Source organism: Artemia franciscana, chromosome 10 (genome assembly GCF_032884065.1).
Source record: "Artemia franciscana chromosome 10, ASM3288406v1, whole genome shotgun sequence".
Taxonomy (NCBI): domain Eukaryota; kingdom Metazoa; phylum Arthropoda; class Branchiopoda; order Anostraca; family Artemiidae; genus Artemia; species Artemia franciscana.
In genome coordinates this window covers 2,006,865-2,024,065 of record NC_088872.1, presented here as the reverse complement: position 1 = coordinate 2,024,065, position 17,201 = coordinate 2,006,865, and the positions used below count along the sequence as shown (strand labels likewise).

The window sequence follows — 17,201 nt, the reverse complement described above, 5'->3', positions numbered from 1 at the left end:
TATATATATATATATATTATATATACATATTCCTAAAAGTCTCAATAATTGTCATTTTATTAAAGTTAAAAAAGCGAAAACATTTAAAATGTATTTACCGATACAAATTTAATTTGATTTTGATTTATTCGAGTGTGAGAAATCGGAGAGTGAACGCTTGAATTAGAACTTTTTATTACTTTCAATAAGCCTGGATGCACATACATGGATTTTTTTAATTGCCATATTGGAAAATGTGCCCGATAACAGCCTAGTGGCTGAAGTATGCATAGTACTGCATAAGTAGTGCATATTTAGTAAGCTATGCATAGTGCTTGAAAGGGCTAGGGTTCGAATCCTAGTGTACCCAATTATTTAGTTTGGGACGGGGGTCAGTGGTGTGGCTCTGTAAGCTCAGCCAGAGTCAACCCAGCTCTGCATTGGTACCTCGAGAAATCTGGGGAAGGTAAATAGAAAGGGTGTGCAAAAGCACAGGATGGTTGGCCCCCAACCCCCAATTGCACTTCCCGGCTGAAGGGCCAAGAAACAGAGATCAGCACCGCCGGTACGGACTTTAAAGTCTAATGCCGTATTCTTTACCTTCTTTTTTTATGCATAGTGTTTAGTATGATCATGGTATAGTTTTGTGTTTTTTTTTCGAAAAAACAAAACCAGATAGTTTTGTTTTTTCATTTTTTTCAGCAAAAATAAAAAAAAATATTTTCAAGAAAAAATCTAAAAGCGGTAGTTTTTAAATGAGGAAAACCCTCCCTTATTCACTCTCGTTTTTGCCACAAAATATAAGGTCAGACCAGAACCACTTGCGGTTCTAGCTTCTTTTAAGTCGGGGAAAAAATCTTGATCAGTGCCCACTCCCCTGCCTACCACAGATGAATTAATGATTTATTTTTTTATTTGTTATTTATTTTATCTAACTATTGTTGATTATGTTAAATAAATTATTTAAATTGATATGGTTTATTCATTTTTAATTTATTTTTTCAGCTGCTCTCTCAACTCTATCAATAAAATTTCAAAATATAAAAAATAAATATAATTGTTAGATTCTTTGTTGGAAAATTTGTGCCCCTATTTTTATTTTCCTAGGAAAAGTGCCCCCTTTGTCCATCCCTAAAACCCTCCACTGACCAGTTCTTACCGTTTTGGGTAAATTTTGTTTTTTACGAATTTAGTTTTTTTGGGTAAATTTAGCTTGCTTTACCCAGCCTAATTTACTATTTTATGTACCTATTTTCCAAAGGTAACTCAAGCCCACACCTGGGGAATCAAATTCCCCTGGAAAATTCTTCTACTAAAAATTTCCCCTGGAAAATTTCTCCTGGATGATATCCCGCTTCATATTCCCCCTGTATAATCCCAGAAGGTAGTTAAAAGGGCAATTAGAATTTCGACTCACCTGTATGTCAGAAGAAATCCTATAGGGTACAAAATAGCCAATCTTATAGGCTCTATGGCTCTATATATGGCTCTATATAGGCAATCCTATGTTGATAAATTTATCAATTGATATATGTTCATCAATTGATATATGTTTTTTAGGCTGCCAAACCGAGTTTAGATCCAAAAGTACACCAGCCTGGTACTGCAGTTTCGATTTAAGTGAGGATTCACTAAATCCACTCAGGATGTATGCACATATATTAGATTAAAAAAAAAACTCTTTTCAACACCACCTATGAGATATAAAAGCTTTCACCAGATTCCCTTACTCCTTAATGCTAGTCAAAAATTACTTTTAATTAGTGCAAGCGAGTAGGGCAGCTGTTGTTGTTAATCCTCAGCTTGATTGTTATTAATTGTATTAATCCAAATTTAATATATATATATATATATATATATATATATATATATATATATATATATATATATATATATATATATATATATATATATATATATATCAATCACTCAATCAATTTATTTATAACTCATCTACAAAAAGAGGGTGGAACGCCTTTAAGATGTAGTAATAAGAGAAAAAAAAAGGTACAAATAAATACAAATCAACACAATCAAACAATTAAATAAGTAATGCTGACCATGGGTGAGACACTATCGACATAGAAGAACGAAAATCATGAAGCCTTTTATCAATAATAGATGTAGGAGAAACTAGGCGGAATTTGTTCACTAAGTAACTATTTCTAGTCCAAGGAGGGTAACTGAGAAGGAATTTAGCATAACGAAAATATACTCTACGAACAGATAGTTTCTGAGGCTCACTAAAAAACTGCCAAGCCGGACAAAGAGAAAGGAGATGAGGTACAACTAGGCTATTATAAATTTTCGCAAGATTTAATTTATCAATATGTTTAATATTAGATGCAATTGAAGCATAAGCAATTCTCAGTTTTTTCTTCAAAAGTTCAAGGGATAAATTCACAGTTTCTTTCATATTTTTTCCAATAGGCATTCCAAGGTAAACTAATTTTTGAGAAAGGGGGGCATGAACATTTGCTAAAGATAAAAAAATAGGGCCATTTGTCTCTTTAAAATTGAAAGCTACAACAGCAGTTTTATCAACATTGAAAGAAAGCCCAATATTTTTATACTCATTATAAAGCTGATTAAACACGTTTTCACATCCACTAAAAGTACGGCTTAGATTCAAAACGTCATCTGCAAAAGTTATTAAAGACAAGTTAAATCCACGGTAAATACAACTAAAATTAACAGAATTTTGGGCATTTAAAACAGAGTTATTAAATAAAGAAGGTGAGGTAAGGCCACCTTGACGGACTCCTTTCAAAATATCAAAAAGGGAAGATCCCCCCTTTAACTTTGCCTTAAAATGATGGTACATATACAGAAGGCACTTGACTATACAAAAATTTACCCCTCTTTTATACGCTTCAAATAAAACTTGGGAAAAAATGCAAGAGTCGAAAGCACGAGCAACATCTAAAGCACAAAGGATAATATGGGATCTACTTCTTTCTGCATCAGTAAGAACATTCATTAAAGCAAAAAGGGCATGCTCCCGGCTAATACCTTTTTGGTAACCAAACTGGTGGGGTGGGACATAACATTTAGAAACAATTTCATCCAAAATAACTGACTCAAACAATTTAAAAATAGTACAAGAAACTGTTATAGGTCGGAACGAATCACACGAAGAAAAATCCTTTTTGCCTTTTTTCGGGATAGGGGTTATTTGACCAATTGTAAATTGATAAGGAACAACTCCGTTTTCAATAGACATTTGAAAAAGTAGAGATAAATGATTAAAAAGAAGAGCACTTGCATAATCAAAATGTCTGGCAGTAATTCCATATATATATATATATATATATATATATATATATATATATATATATATATATATATATATATATATATATATATATATATATATATATATATATATATATATATATATATATATATATATATATATATATATATATATATATATATATATATATATATATATATAACAGTAGTGGATATCGTCCATAAAGCGTACATAATGAACCCCAGTTTTTCCAAATGATGTGCCTTTCAGAGGCCTACGGTTTTGATTTAGTTTTTTCTTTAAATATAATTTAAAGAACATATAATTTAGAACATATAAAATATAATTTAGAGTCGGTATTTACAATTTGCACTAACTTTTCAGCCTAATCTAAGTTGAAGCAGGTACATTGAAATTCATTTAAATTTCCAAACTTAATTTAAAGATTCAAGTGGTTACAATAATCATTTGATTTTAAAATAGGTAGAATTCTTGCATAACGCAGTAAGATCACTATTGTTCCATTCTTAATTCAATTGTGTGTCTAAATATAATAATTGCTGTTACTATTGTCACTATTGTGTACAAACCCCTCCCTCCTTATAATCAATGGCGGTTCTGACCTCTCTCGCAACCAGAGCAAAATCTTGATTAGAGCCCCTCCCCCCTGTATCCCAAGAATTTTCAGGCCAAATTTAAACAAACTTTCATTTTTTTACATAACTTTGCAAATTGTCCCCTCGTCTTAATTTTAATAAAAAATAAAATCTCTAAAAATAAAAATCATTTGAATAATATTCGAAATTTGGAGCCCCTAATTTTTATCTTTTCTGGGTAGTTAACCCCTCTGTTTCCTTCCAGTAACGACCTTTGTGAATACTTGGCTCATAATACCAGCAGTGGCGCCATTTTTGAGGGGACATGGGTGTCATTTACCTCTCGCTAGATCTTTTGCTCCCTTCTAGATTTCAAACTAAAAGCTGTTTCTATACCTTCATTGAAGAAAGCGTTTTTCTGGTATTTTCATTGAAAAAAATCCTATAAAACTGTCCTCCATTCCCTCAGTATTGATGAAATACATTTTACCGATGTCTTTGTGAACTTGCGCCACAATGTGAAAACCGAATACCAAATAAACAAGAGCTAAGAGCTCATATGGCACTTGTGACGAGGTAAGAAGAGCTAAGAGGCAAGAGCTCATATGGTATGAGCTCTAAAAAAAATCCTAAGAATCAATAGATTGATTTAAAAGGAAAATCAGAGGCTTAATGCCGATCAGGATTTAAAATAAGAGCTCTGAGTCACGATGCCCTTCTAAATATCAGAATTCATTAAGATCCGATAACCCACTCGTAAATTATAAATACCTAATTTTTTCTAATTTTTCCTCTCCCTTTAGCCCCCCAGATGGTCGAATCTGGGAACACGACTTTATAAAGTCAATTTGTGCAGCTCCCTGACACGCCTACCAATTTTCATCGTCCTAGCACGTCCAAAAGCACCAAACTCGCCAAATCACTGAACCCCTCCCCCCAACTCCCCCAAACAGAGCGAGTCCAGTACGGTTACGTCAATCATGTGTCAAGGACATTTGCTTATTCTATCCACCAAGCTTCATCCCAGTTCCTCCACTCCAAGTATTTTCCAAGATTTCCCCCTCCAACTCCCCCCAATGTCAAAAGATCTGGTCGGGATTTGAAATAAGAGCTCTGAGACATGAATTCCTTCTAAATATAAATTTTCATTAAGATCTGATAAACCTATTCGTAAGGTAAAAATGCCCCAATTTTCACGTTTTCCAATAATTCCGGTTTCCCCCTCCAACTCCTCCCAATGTCACAGAATCTGGTCGGAATTTAAAATTAGAGCTTTAAAGCACAAGATCCTTCTAAATATAAATTTCATTAATATCTGGTCACCCTTTCGTAAGTTCCAAATACCTCTATTTTCAAAATTACCCCCCCCCCCCCCAACTCAACCAAAGAGAGCAGATCCGGTCCGGTTATGTCATTGGTTTGAGAAGTTCCAGGACTGGGACACCGGGAAACAAATGACGACCGGGACACAGGGAATATAAATGACGACCGGGGCACAAGGACACAACTACAACGGGGACGCAGGGGGACACAGGAGGGATATATAAATGACGACGGGGACACAGGGAATGTTCGATTAGCAATCATCATTAACAAAGCTCAAGGGCAATCATAAAAATAAAGAGGTATAGATCTGAATACGGATTGTTTTTTCAATGCACAATTGACGACCGGGACACAGGGAATATAAATGGCGACCGGGACACTCAAAGAGAAATTTCAGACTGGGACACAGGGACACAAATAACGACCGGGACACAGGGAATATAAATGACTACTGGGACACAACTACAAGGGGGACGCCAGGGAGCACAGGGGGGATTTATAAATGACGACCGGGACACAGGGAATGTTCGATTAGCAATCACCATCAACAAAGCTCAAGGGCAATCATTAGAATAATGAGAGAAATTACAGACGGGACACCGGGACAGAAACGACGACTGGGACACCAGGACACAAATGACGACCGAGACACGGGGAATATAAATGACGACAGGGACAGAGGGACACAACTACAGTGGGGACGCCGGGGGGCACAGGGGGGATATATAAATGACGACGGGGACACAGAGAATGTTTGATTAGCAATCACCATCAACAAAGCTCAATGGCAATCATTAGAATAATGAGGTATGGATCTGAATTCAGATTGTTTTTCCCATGGACAATTATACGTTGCATGTTCAAGACTCGGTAAACCTGACAATCTATTTATATGCACAGCCAATAGGACAGCGAAGAATGTTGTATATTCGCAAGTTTTACGTAGTTAAAAACATATAACTAATTTACACTAATCTCATTGGCGCCCTTGGTCCAATGGCCACCCCAAGATATTCATCTAGATCCGCCCCTTGTTTATGTATGTGCTATACCAGCTAAAGTTATTAATTCTAAGTGCAGGTTCTCAATGTCTAGATTTTTTCAAAGAATTTTGTTGATTTTAAAAATTTGGTTCACCTCTCCTTACAAAAAAACATAACAAACAAGCTCTTTCAATTGAAAGTAAGGAGCAACATGAAAACTAAAACAGACCACAAATTATTCCATAGATTAGGGGTGTTGCCCACTCCACAATACCTTATTCTTCACACTAAAGTTTGCTAATACTTCTAAAAAGCTTTTTATTTTGAATAAGCAGCCCTTGTGTTTAAGGGGTTGTTTTTAAAGAATCGGAACAAAAGTCAAAATGAAGGAGTAACACCCTTATGCTTGAAATAATTTCTGTTTGTTTACAGTTTTGATGTTGATCCTTACTTTTAGTTGAAAAAAATCTTTTTTTTTATTTCTGATCGATTCTCAAGCAATTACATGATCCAGTTCCTTCCCCTACCGGAAATTCCTCCATAGAAAGTTCATCTCACGTAAAATATCCCACACCATAGAATTCTCCTTGGATAATTCGATCATCACTGAAAATCCCTGGAAAATTTTTTGGGGACAATTCTACCTGAAAAATTCTCCTTAGCATACTTTCATTTGAAAAAAATTATAATCGGTTTTAAAAATCATACTGGAAATGCCCCTTCGTTCAATTTTCTCCCCAGAAATTTCAACCCTTCTAATGGAAAGTTGCTTACAAGCAAAATTTCCCTATGTAGAATTTCTCCCTTGAAAAAATTTTTCACACGAAGAACCAATCCCAGAAAAAAATTCCACCCACTGAATAATTTTCATGAAAATTCCAATGGCTTTAAATATTTCTCCTGCAACAACTCTACATGCAAACTTGAGTGTACGAAGAGAAAGAAAGTCTAGATAAGTAGAATTTCATACAGAAATTTTTGCAACTACCCCCAGTGTTAAAATTTAACCTGGAAATTTCTCACCATGGGCAATTCTCCCCTTGGAATACAACCACCCCAAGCAATCTGTAGGTTTCCCAGTTGTAAGCACTGTATGTGAACAAGTAAATTACGTATCTGATAACCCTTTCCCCAGAAACTATGGGGGAATATCCAACCTCCAACCTTTTTTGTCACCTATAAACGGCAACAGAACTTTACTAGGACTATTCGTTCTACACAATCACCTCCGAAAAAAAAATGAAAACACACATCCGGGTTCTCTCTCTAGATAAAAAAAATACATATTTCCAAATTTTGTAATGTAATGGCAGAAGTACATAAGGATTTTCTAATATGCTGAATTGGGTGGCAGGATTTTCTTTAAAATTATATAGCTTTCAAGAGGTGTCTCCCCCTTTTTTGAAAATCAAACATACAAATTTTCCTGACAATTCAAGAATTGATTTCTCTAGAAAATACAATAATACAATTAATGATCAGTAAAAATCAAAGATATTATACTTGCAACTTTTTCATCCATTTCTAAAAGTTTTTTAGAAGACATATTTTTTTTTGTAAATCCAAAAATACCTTTGTAAGACTCTTCTGTTTTTTAGGATTATGGAAAATACTCTGGTGCTTCCATTGCCTGTCATTACGACCGTGAAACTACTAACCTATTTGAAGAAAATATAGAAATATATAGAAACTCACAGAAACACATATGAGATGAGTCGTGTCCAGCTATATATTTGACAATGGAGAACACTCTCGTACTTCCATTGCCTGTCCCCACGTCTGTGAAACTGCTGATATTACTGAAAAAGGTAAAGAAACTTTTATTAAAAAGTCATTTCAAGCTTACCTATGAACTGCAGCTTTGAAAAAGTTGAGCGTGGATTCAGGGTAGAGTGGATGCTTACCCAACTTTAGTTCTCACGCATATAAGACCTTGTAAGATTAAATTGTTTTGATAAGAACTTTTTGCAAACTAATGGTCAAATTTCCAAATCACAGGGGCCTCACGACTTTGTAGGGATATTCATTAGACTTTAGTATGTACGCAAGCAGGGGTAGCAGGGGTAATTTTCTATCGGGTAGGGGGGCAACTGGCCCTCCAGAGCCTGGGTGTACCCCCCCCCCCCAGCTGAAATCTAGTTTGTTTTCAAAATTCTTGTCAAAACCAATAAAAGCTTACATAATTCAAGCATCCTCAGAGACAAGTTATTTTTCTTTACTATATCTTTACCTTTATGGTACTAAGGTAAAGTTACTGAAGATTGGGCAGTTTAAAAAAAAAAAAAAAAAAAAAAAAACACTTTTCTACTCCAGAAGTCCCAATTTAAAAATCCTTTAGTTTGAAAAGGGTTTCACTATATATATATATATGTATATATATATATATATATATATATATATATATATATATATATATATATATATATATATATATATATATATATATATATATATATATATATATATATATATATATATATATATATATATATATATATATATATATATATATATATATATATATATATATATATATATATATATATATAGTTTATATGTTGGTCATTTTTAATTTATATTATTTTGTTTTGGTTTTAGATTCTATCTGTTTTTTTTTATTTTATTTTATTTATTTTTATTTTTTTCTTATTCCTTCAACGCTGAAGACGTCTTGTTTTATACAGACGAAATGTTCGTTAGATTTTTGTTCTACTCTTTTCATTTACTGGTCAAAGACTCGTTTGTCTCTTTCAGATTCCTTTCTTTGTTCTTTTAACAAAGATTTATAAATCCTTTGTTTGTCAACAACAAAAGGTTCTCTGGGTGTGAAGCAGGAAAATATTGGACTATTATTAATTTGGACAATGTCCTTACTTGGCGGGGGCCCTGAAGGTTTTTTAAAGCCCTTGCTGGTTTTTTTTATGTAACAATCATCTGAATCTTTAAGCAAAACAATCGATATTATGTAACAAGCCCCTATGTCTTGAAGAAAAGAACCCCGTATTACATAACAACAAGTCGCGTAAGATTGCGTCATCTTCACATTTAAGTATTGGACCATGATAATTGTTTTTACAGGGGGACTCCCCCGTTTGACTAGCGGACTCTAACAAGTCGTATTACGTAACATCCAAAAAAATCATTTGCATAAGTAAACAATACTTCATTATGTAACAACCAAAGAAAGCATTTGCATAAATAAACTACACCCTATTAAGTAAGAAGCTCTTATATCTTGAAGAAAATATTTCCTATTATGTAACAAACATCTGTGTCTTGAAGAAGTTTCTAAAGTGTCCGGACCGAGATTTTAAGGTGGTGGGCCCCCTTTGGAACTGGACCACCCTCACTATTTTGTAAGTTTTAAACTTGCATTTCCCAGTTGAATTATTCAATAGCGGACGGTTTTGCATTCTGAAGTTTTTGTTTTGGCATTTTCCACCAGTTTTCTTAGTTTTTGTGTTTTTTTAATGATTTTTGTTTGCCATCCTTTTATTAATTGACTCCGAAATAAAATCAGAAAATTAATTACTGGTTTCGTTTCATCGCACTAATTAAGGTCCAATTTACATAGTCAGTTTTATATTTTAATCCTCAAACATTACATTTAGTAATTATAAAATTATTGTCATATCAACACATTGGCTTATATTTTCAAGCTCTCCAATGTCCAGCTTGTTGTTCCACTGGGTACCTGGTGGTACATTGTATCTTGCTGTACATTTGAACTATAAGCAACAATTTTGGCTTCATGAAGCTCATTGAAAAAGGACATCAATTGTAAAACTGTCATACCTTTAACCTGCCAGACGCATGGATTATCAATATCAACTTCCTTGATTTGAATCTGACCTGGCTGGAGTAGCGAAAGGTTAGCCTGTAGATTCTTGGACTGTTTTGCATTTATCCCATCTAGGTAGCATCTTTTACCACTAAATTGAGTCTCAGTGACACGAATAAACATGCCTATAACGATAACAATTCAAAGCGGTAAGTTTTAACCAGAATATTGGCCAAATGGCTGGGTTATAAAATGTTTACTGAGAAGTTAATTACAAAAACAAATAATTTGTATTCCAGTGTGCCTGTAAAATCTGAAATGAAAAGGAGACTTCATTCGCTCTCTCTCTCTCTCTCTCTCTCTTCCTCTCTCTCTCTCTCCCTCTCTCTCTCTCTCTCTCTCTCTCTCTCTCTCTCTTTTTTAAGTTACTCAAGATAAGTAACTACAGTCTTAAGGAAGCTGTATCCACTGATAGTAGAAAGGTAAGAAAGTTGTAAGAACAATATATTTAAATGTATACAGTAAATAAAATCTCCCATTAGTCTTATTTTGGGATTTTAATATTCTTTCCTTTTTTGTTCTTTCTTATTATCTCTACTTGATATTGAAACGTATTACTTTGCTATTGACACTACAAAACTAAGAAATTAGGTCTTAAATGATCCACTAAAACGTGGTGGAGAAGGGTTTTTACTGAAGTCGGCTTTTTGTTGTCGGATAGGGGCTCAACAACGAAGTTCAATCTACTTTTTTGAATCATTGTTTGCCTCAACTCAACAGTTTTCTTGCTGAAAACTTAGTCCCAACCCCTTTTTCAATTGGTAATTCTGATTGAAAAATTAATTATTGAACAAAATGGATCTTCAATATTTTGCACTTTCAATTTATACACCAAAAAATTATTAAGACTTTAAGGAATAAAAATCAGTATATGTATATATTTATATATATATATATATATATATATATATATATATATATATATATATATATATATATATATATATATATATATATATATATATATATATAATATATATATATATATATATATATATATATATATATATATATATATATATATATATATATATATATATATATATATATATATATATATATATATATATATATACAAGTCAGTCGACAGAGTACTGGAACCAAATGAAGGACACAGGGACACAACCAACACCTAGTTGGTTGGGGCGCTTCGTGCCCCAAAAAACAATCTGTATTAAAATCTATACCACATTTTTCTAATGATTGGCCTTGAACTTTGTTGATGGTGATTGCAAATGCTAATCGAATTGGGAATTGCAATCTTTTAAATTGAAAAGGCAGATCCGTTGGAATCATGGTAATGCGAGGAATAAGAAAAGCCTCACCCTTAAAAGGCCCTGTTAAGATTGTTGCCTCTATTACGTTTTCCATTGTTTTTTTTTTACAGCAAGTCGCGTGCCATTGCAAAGCTTTGGTGGGTTAATATTTTGTAACAGTATTATTGGTACGCCTATTTTTAGCTGTAGCACATGTGGTGGAAACCCTGGGAGATCCAAGGAATTTAAAAATCTATATGGATAATTATTAGCTTCATTTGGTTCCAGTACTGTGTCGACTGACTTGTAAATGACTGCCTGATCTCGAATATTGGTCAAAATAATATTTTTGATTTCGTGGATGTCTTTATTCTTGGCTGCCAGAATCACTTGTTCACTTAGCCATTTATGATTTTTATAATTGGTTAGAATATTCGGAAATATTTTTTCAGCCAATTCATTTTTGGACGTCAAAAAAAGGGCACTAAAGGGAGCACACCGGGACACAAATGACGACCGGGACACCGACTTGACTTACTTGACTTAAGTCTCCTGCCGGACACTGCTCGGCGTAGAGAATGACGTCTGCCTCCTCCACCCACTTCGGTCTATGGCGAGTATTTGCTCTTCGCCCTGTCTGATGTTTGCCATCGCCAAGAACTCGGACAGGCTGTCAGACCAACGTTTCTTCGGTCGGCCTCTTGGTCGCTTCCAACCAACTTTGATAGGGTCGAAGCCATAGATCATATTTGCGGGTAGATGTGGTGGCATTCGAAGCAGATGCCCGAACCATCGTAAGGTTCGCTCGGCTGCTTGAGTCGAAAACCAAGACTGCTTTGTGAGCTGCAGAAGCTTTTCATTGCTGACGAAGTCAGACCATCGTAGGCCCTCAATCCTCCTCAGGCTCTTTGCATGAAATACGTCTATTTTCTTGAGGGTTGCAGCTGATGCTTGTCATGTCTCAGCTCCGTAAAGCATCACAGAACCGACAAGAGCGTTGAAGATCCGCAGTTTGGTTGTGCGACTGATATTTGGTTTTCGCCAGAGGTGACGATTCAGTCTACCCATGACAGAAGACGCTTTAGATAATCTTGCCTGCAGCTCGGGGAGAAGTAAGCCATTTGAAGAAATTACGGAGCCCAGGTAGGTGAAGTCTTTAACAACCTCGATGCTAGTGGTGCTGTCCAGGCTAACTGGAGAGTTAACAGCAAGAGAAGACGGGTCTATGGCCATAATTTTAGTTTTGTTCCAGTTTATATGCAGTCCTACTTTGGCAGCCTCTTCTCGCAGAATTCGGAGCGCTTCCAGCAGCTGCTCCATGGAGTCCGCCAGAATGGCCAAGTCATCGGCAAAATCGACATCTGTGATGGTATGATCTCCGAATTTGAGCCCAAAGCTGAGACGTGAAGTGGTTTTTTCATAACGTAATCTATGATGACATTGAAGAGCTCTGGGGCCACTGCACATCCTTGGCGCAGCCCTGTCGTGATTTGAAAGAACGGGCTGCGCCGACCATTTACTTGTACAGGGCTCTCCGTCCCATGGTGCAGCGCCTTGAGAAGTCTGCAATATTTCTCGGGTAGGCCAGTCAACTCTAGGATCCGCCAAAGAGCTTCTCGATCGACTGAGTCAAATGCAGCACGGAAGTCAATGAAGGCAATAAATGCTTTCTGTCGGAACTCTGTGGTCTTCTCTACTATTTGTCGAATCGTTAAAATCTGCTCGATGGTTGAACGATCCGACATAAAACCAGCTTGCTCCGGTCGCCGGATTTTTCGACTGATGCTCCGACATCGATCCAGCGGGACCATTGAAAACAGTTTGCCAGGGACTGACAGTAGGGTTATTCCCCGGTAGTTGGAGCAGTCGCTTCTCGAGCCTTTTCTCTTCCATAAGGGGATGATGACACCCTTCCGCCAATCCTCAGGAATTATCTCTGTTTGCCAGATTGTAGAGAATAGGGTGTGTAGAAACAGGAGCATTGCAGGACCTCCATATTTTAGCAGCTCTGAGTTTAAGCCACAGATACCCGCAGCTTTATTATTCTTGAGTCTTTTTACTGCATGTCCAATTTCTGAGAGGCTGAAAGGCTCATCTGGAGGAACATCTGTTCCAGGTCTTTGACTGCAAGGTTGGCTGGGACTATAATTAGGAGGCGCAGACGGACCAGTATTGTTGAGGAGCGAACAGAAGTGGTCCTTCCACCGCACAAGACAAGAACCTTCGTCAGAGAGAAATGCACCATCCCTGGACAGGACGGGACCCAAGGTGGGAGTTTTATTTTCAGTGAGGTCTTGGAGATGCTTGAATAGGCTGCCCATGTCTTTCTTTTTGCAGCTAGCTCAATTTCATCGGCTTTCCTTGCAACAAACTGGGTTCTATCCTGGTGAATGAGTTTGTTCCGCACTCCATTGAGCCTCCGATATGTGATCATGTCCCAAAGAAGTCTTGCCTTCCGTCTTTGCTCTATGACTTGCAGTGTTTCATTAGTTAGCCACGATTTCTTTGGATAACTCCTCTTGCCAAGCACTAGTGCTGCTTCACTGGTCTGCAATTTGAAATGCTTCCAGAGATCTTCGCTGCTATTAAGTGAGCCAAGGGCCTCGAAGCGATTCGATATCTCGATACTGTACTTCTGGCGAGTATCTGGTTCTTTTAGTTTCCCAATATCTGCAGCGACGGGTTTTCTTTTCGATTGTTGTGCATGGAGGTGAAGCCGAAGATTGGCGCACACAAGCCTATGGTCTGCGTTTCCAAGCTCTGCTGATCTGTAAGTTCTGCAGTTCTTCACCAATGATCTCCAGCGTTTGGAAATAATGACGTAGTCAATCATCTTCTTTGTACGACCGTCATTACTATACCACGTGTACTGATGAATAGTTTTGCTTTGGAAGTAGGTGTTAGCAATGTAAAGGTCGTGAGATCGGCACAGTTCAAGTAAGCGGAGCCCATTGTCGTTAAGTGGGTTGGGGGATACAGGACCAACTGTGCCACGCCATAAACCCATATCTTCGCACACTGTCGCATTAAAGTCGCTAAGGAGAAAAGTTATATCATGGGGGGTACTGTTGCAAGGCATCTGGACAAAGCAGAGTAGAAATCCTCCTTAGTTGCATCATCAGAATCGTTGGTCGGGGCATAGCATATGATGACAGTCATCTTGCCATGCTTGTGTCCAAAGCGGGCCTTCATTAATCTGTCCGATACAGCTTCCTGTAAAAGTAAGGCCTTTCTTGTAAGGCTATTTAGTGCAAGGCCAACACCATTCTTTCTCGAGCTTCCTCGACACAGGGAATATAAATGACGACCGGGAGACTCAAAGATAAATTACAAACTGGGACACCGGGACACAAATGACGACCGAAAATCACATCATCGCATTCAGCGTATCAGAGAACCCTATAGGAATAATTTCAAGCTCCTATCTACAAAAATGTGGAATTTCGTAGACAGATGACGGGTGCGTGTTTATTTTTCTTTTTTTTTTCTTTTTTTTTCCCAGGGGTCATCGTATCGACCAAGTGGTCCTAAAATGTCGCAAGAGGGCTCATTCTAACGGAAATGAAAAGTTCTAATGCCCTTTTTAAGCACTAGAAATTACAGACCGGGACACAGCGACACAGGGAATATAAATGACGACCGGGATACTAAAAGAGAAATTACAGACTGGGACACCAGGACACAAATGACGACCAGGACACAGGGAATACAAATGACGACCGGGACAAAGGGACACAACTACAACGGGGACGCCGGGGGGCACACGGGGGATATATAAATGACGACAGGGACACAGGGAATGTTCAATTAGCAATCACCATCAACAAAGCTCAAGGGCAATCATTAGAATAATGAGGTATAGGACACAACTGACGACCGGGACAAAGGGAATATAAATGACGACCAGGACACCCAAAGAGAAATTACAGACTGGGACACCGGGAAGCAAATGACGACCGGTAAACAGGGAATATAAATGACGACCGGGGCACAAGGACACAACTACAACGGGGACACCGGGGGACACAGGGGGGATATATAAATGACGACGGGGACACAGCGAATGTTCGATTAGCAATCATCATTAACAAAGCTCAAGGGCAATCATAAGAATTCAGAGGTATAGATCTGAATACGGATTGTTTTTTCAATGCACAATTGACGACCGGGACACCAGGACACAGGGAATATAAATGGCGACCGAGACACTCAAAGAGAAATTACAGACTGGGACACCGGGACACAAATAACGACCGGGACACAGGGAATATAGATGACGACCCGGACACAACTACAACGGGGACGCCAGGGAGCACAGGGGGGATTTATAATTGACGACCGGGACACAGAGAATGTTCGATTAGCAATCACCATCAACAAAGCTCAAGGGCAATCATTAGAATAATGAAAGAAATTACAGACGGGACACCGGGACAGAAATGACGACTGGGACACCGGGACACAGGGAATATAAATGACGACCGGGACACTCAAAGAGAAATTACAGACTGGGACATTGGGACACAAATGACGACCGGGACACAGGGAATATAAATGACGACAGGGACAGTGGGACACAACTACAGTGGGGACGCCGGGGGGCACAGGGGGGATATATAAATGACGACGGGGACACAGAGAATGTTTGATTAGCAATCACCATCAACAAAGCTCAATGGCAATCATTAGAATAATGAGGTATGGATCTGAATTCAGATTGTTTTTCCCATGGACAATTATACGTTGCATGTTCAAGACTCGGTAAACCTGACAATCTATTTATATGCACAGACAATAGGACAGCGAAGAATGTTGTATATTCGCAAGTTTTACTTAGTTAAAAACATATTTATATATATATATATATATATATATATATATATATATATATATATATATATATATATATATATATATATATATATATATATATATATATATATATATATATATATTATATATATATATATATACATATATCTGTATTCACAGGTGGGACACAGGGACACAAATACAATGGCGCGTCACTAATTTGGCGAGTAACGACATACGCGTGCGGGAGGGCTTGGGGGGGGGGGGGGCGCTAAGCGCCCCTCAAACTAGGTGTTGGGGAGGCACGAAGTGCCACCCCAACAGCTAGTATATATGTATATATGTATATATATATATATATATATATATATATATATATATATATATATATATATATATATATATATATATATATATATATATACGAGCTCTTGGTGTGGCGCTTCGTGCCAAACCAACACCTAGTTGGTTGGGACGCTTCTTGCCCCCCCCCCCCATGCCCCTCACGCGTGTAAGTCGTTACGCGCCATTATAGTTGTGTCCCTGTGTCCTACCTGTGAATATAGATAGTTATATATATGTTTTTAACTACGTAGAACTTGCGAATACAACATTCTTCACTCTCCCATTGTCTATGCATATACAAAGCCTTATATACTTATAAATACGTCATATGCAAGCACTCTTTCTACAAACAAACAAACATGCATATATACAGCTTATTTTTATATAGATAGATAGATATACATATACAATATAAATTAACTACGTAAAACTTTCTTTGTCTTTACGTGTGCCCATAAATTATAATTTTTCAGGCAAGCATTCATTTCGTCTGGAAGGGTTGATCTAAGTTTGTAGCTTGCAGCCCCTCCCCCAGGAACTGTGGGGGATTATGTCATCCCCAAAGACATAGTTCTTATGGTTTTTGACTATGCGGAACAAAATGGCTATCTCAAAATTTTGATCCGTTGACTAGGAATATAAATGACGACCGGGACAGAGGGACACAACTACAGTGGGGACGCCGGGGGGCACAGGGGGGATATATAAATGACGACGGGGACACAGGGAATGTTGGATTAGCAATCACCATCAACAAAGCTCAACGGCAATCATTAGAATAATGAGGTATGGATCTGAATTCAGATT

At 37.1% G+C, this 17,201-nt stretch overlaps 1 long non-coding RNA gene across 1 annotated transcript in view; it reads right to left on the bottom strand.

Moving 5' to 3' along the window:
- Window positions 1-6,357: 6,357 nt before the first annotated feature.
- LOC136031647 (uncharacterized) overlaps window positions 6,358-17,201 on the bottom strand; it is a 31,666-nt gene continuing 20,822 nt past the window's right edge. Inside the window, exons 2-3 of the long non-coding RNA XR_010618550.1 lie at window positions 9,936-10,106; window positions 6,358-7,939 (exon numbers count right to left, since the gene is read on the bottom strand). This is a non-coding gene — a long non-coding RNA (uncharacterized LOC136031647). The remainder of the gene's footprint in view (window positions 7,940-9,935; window positions 10,107-17,201) is intronic.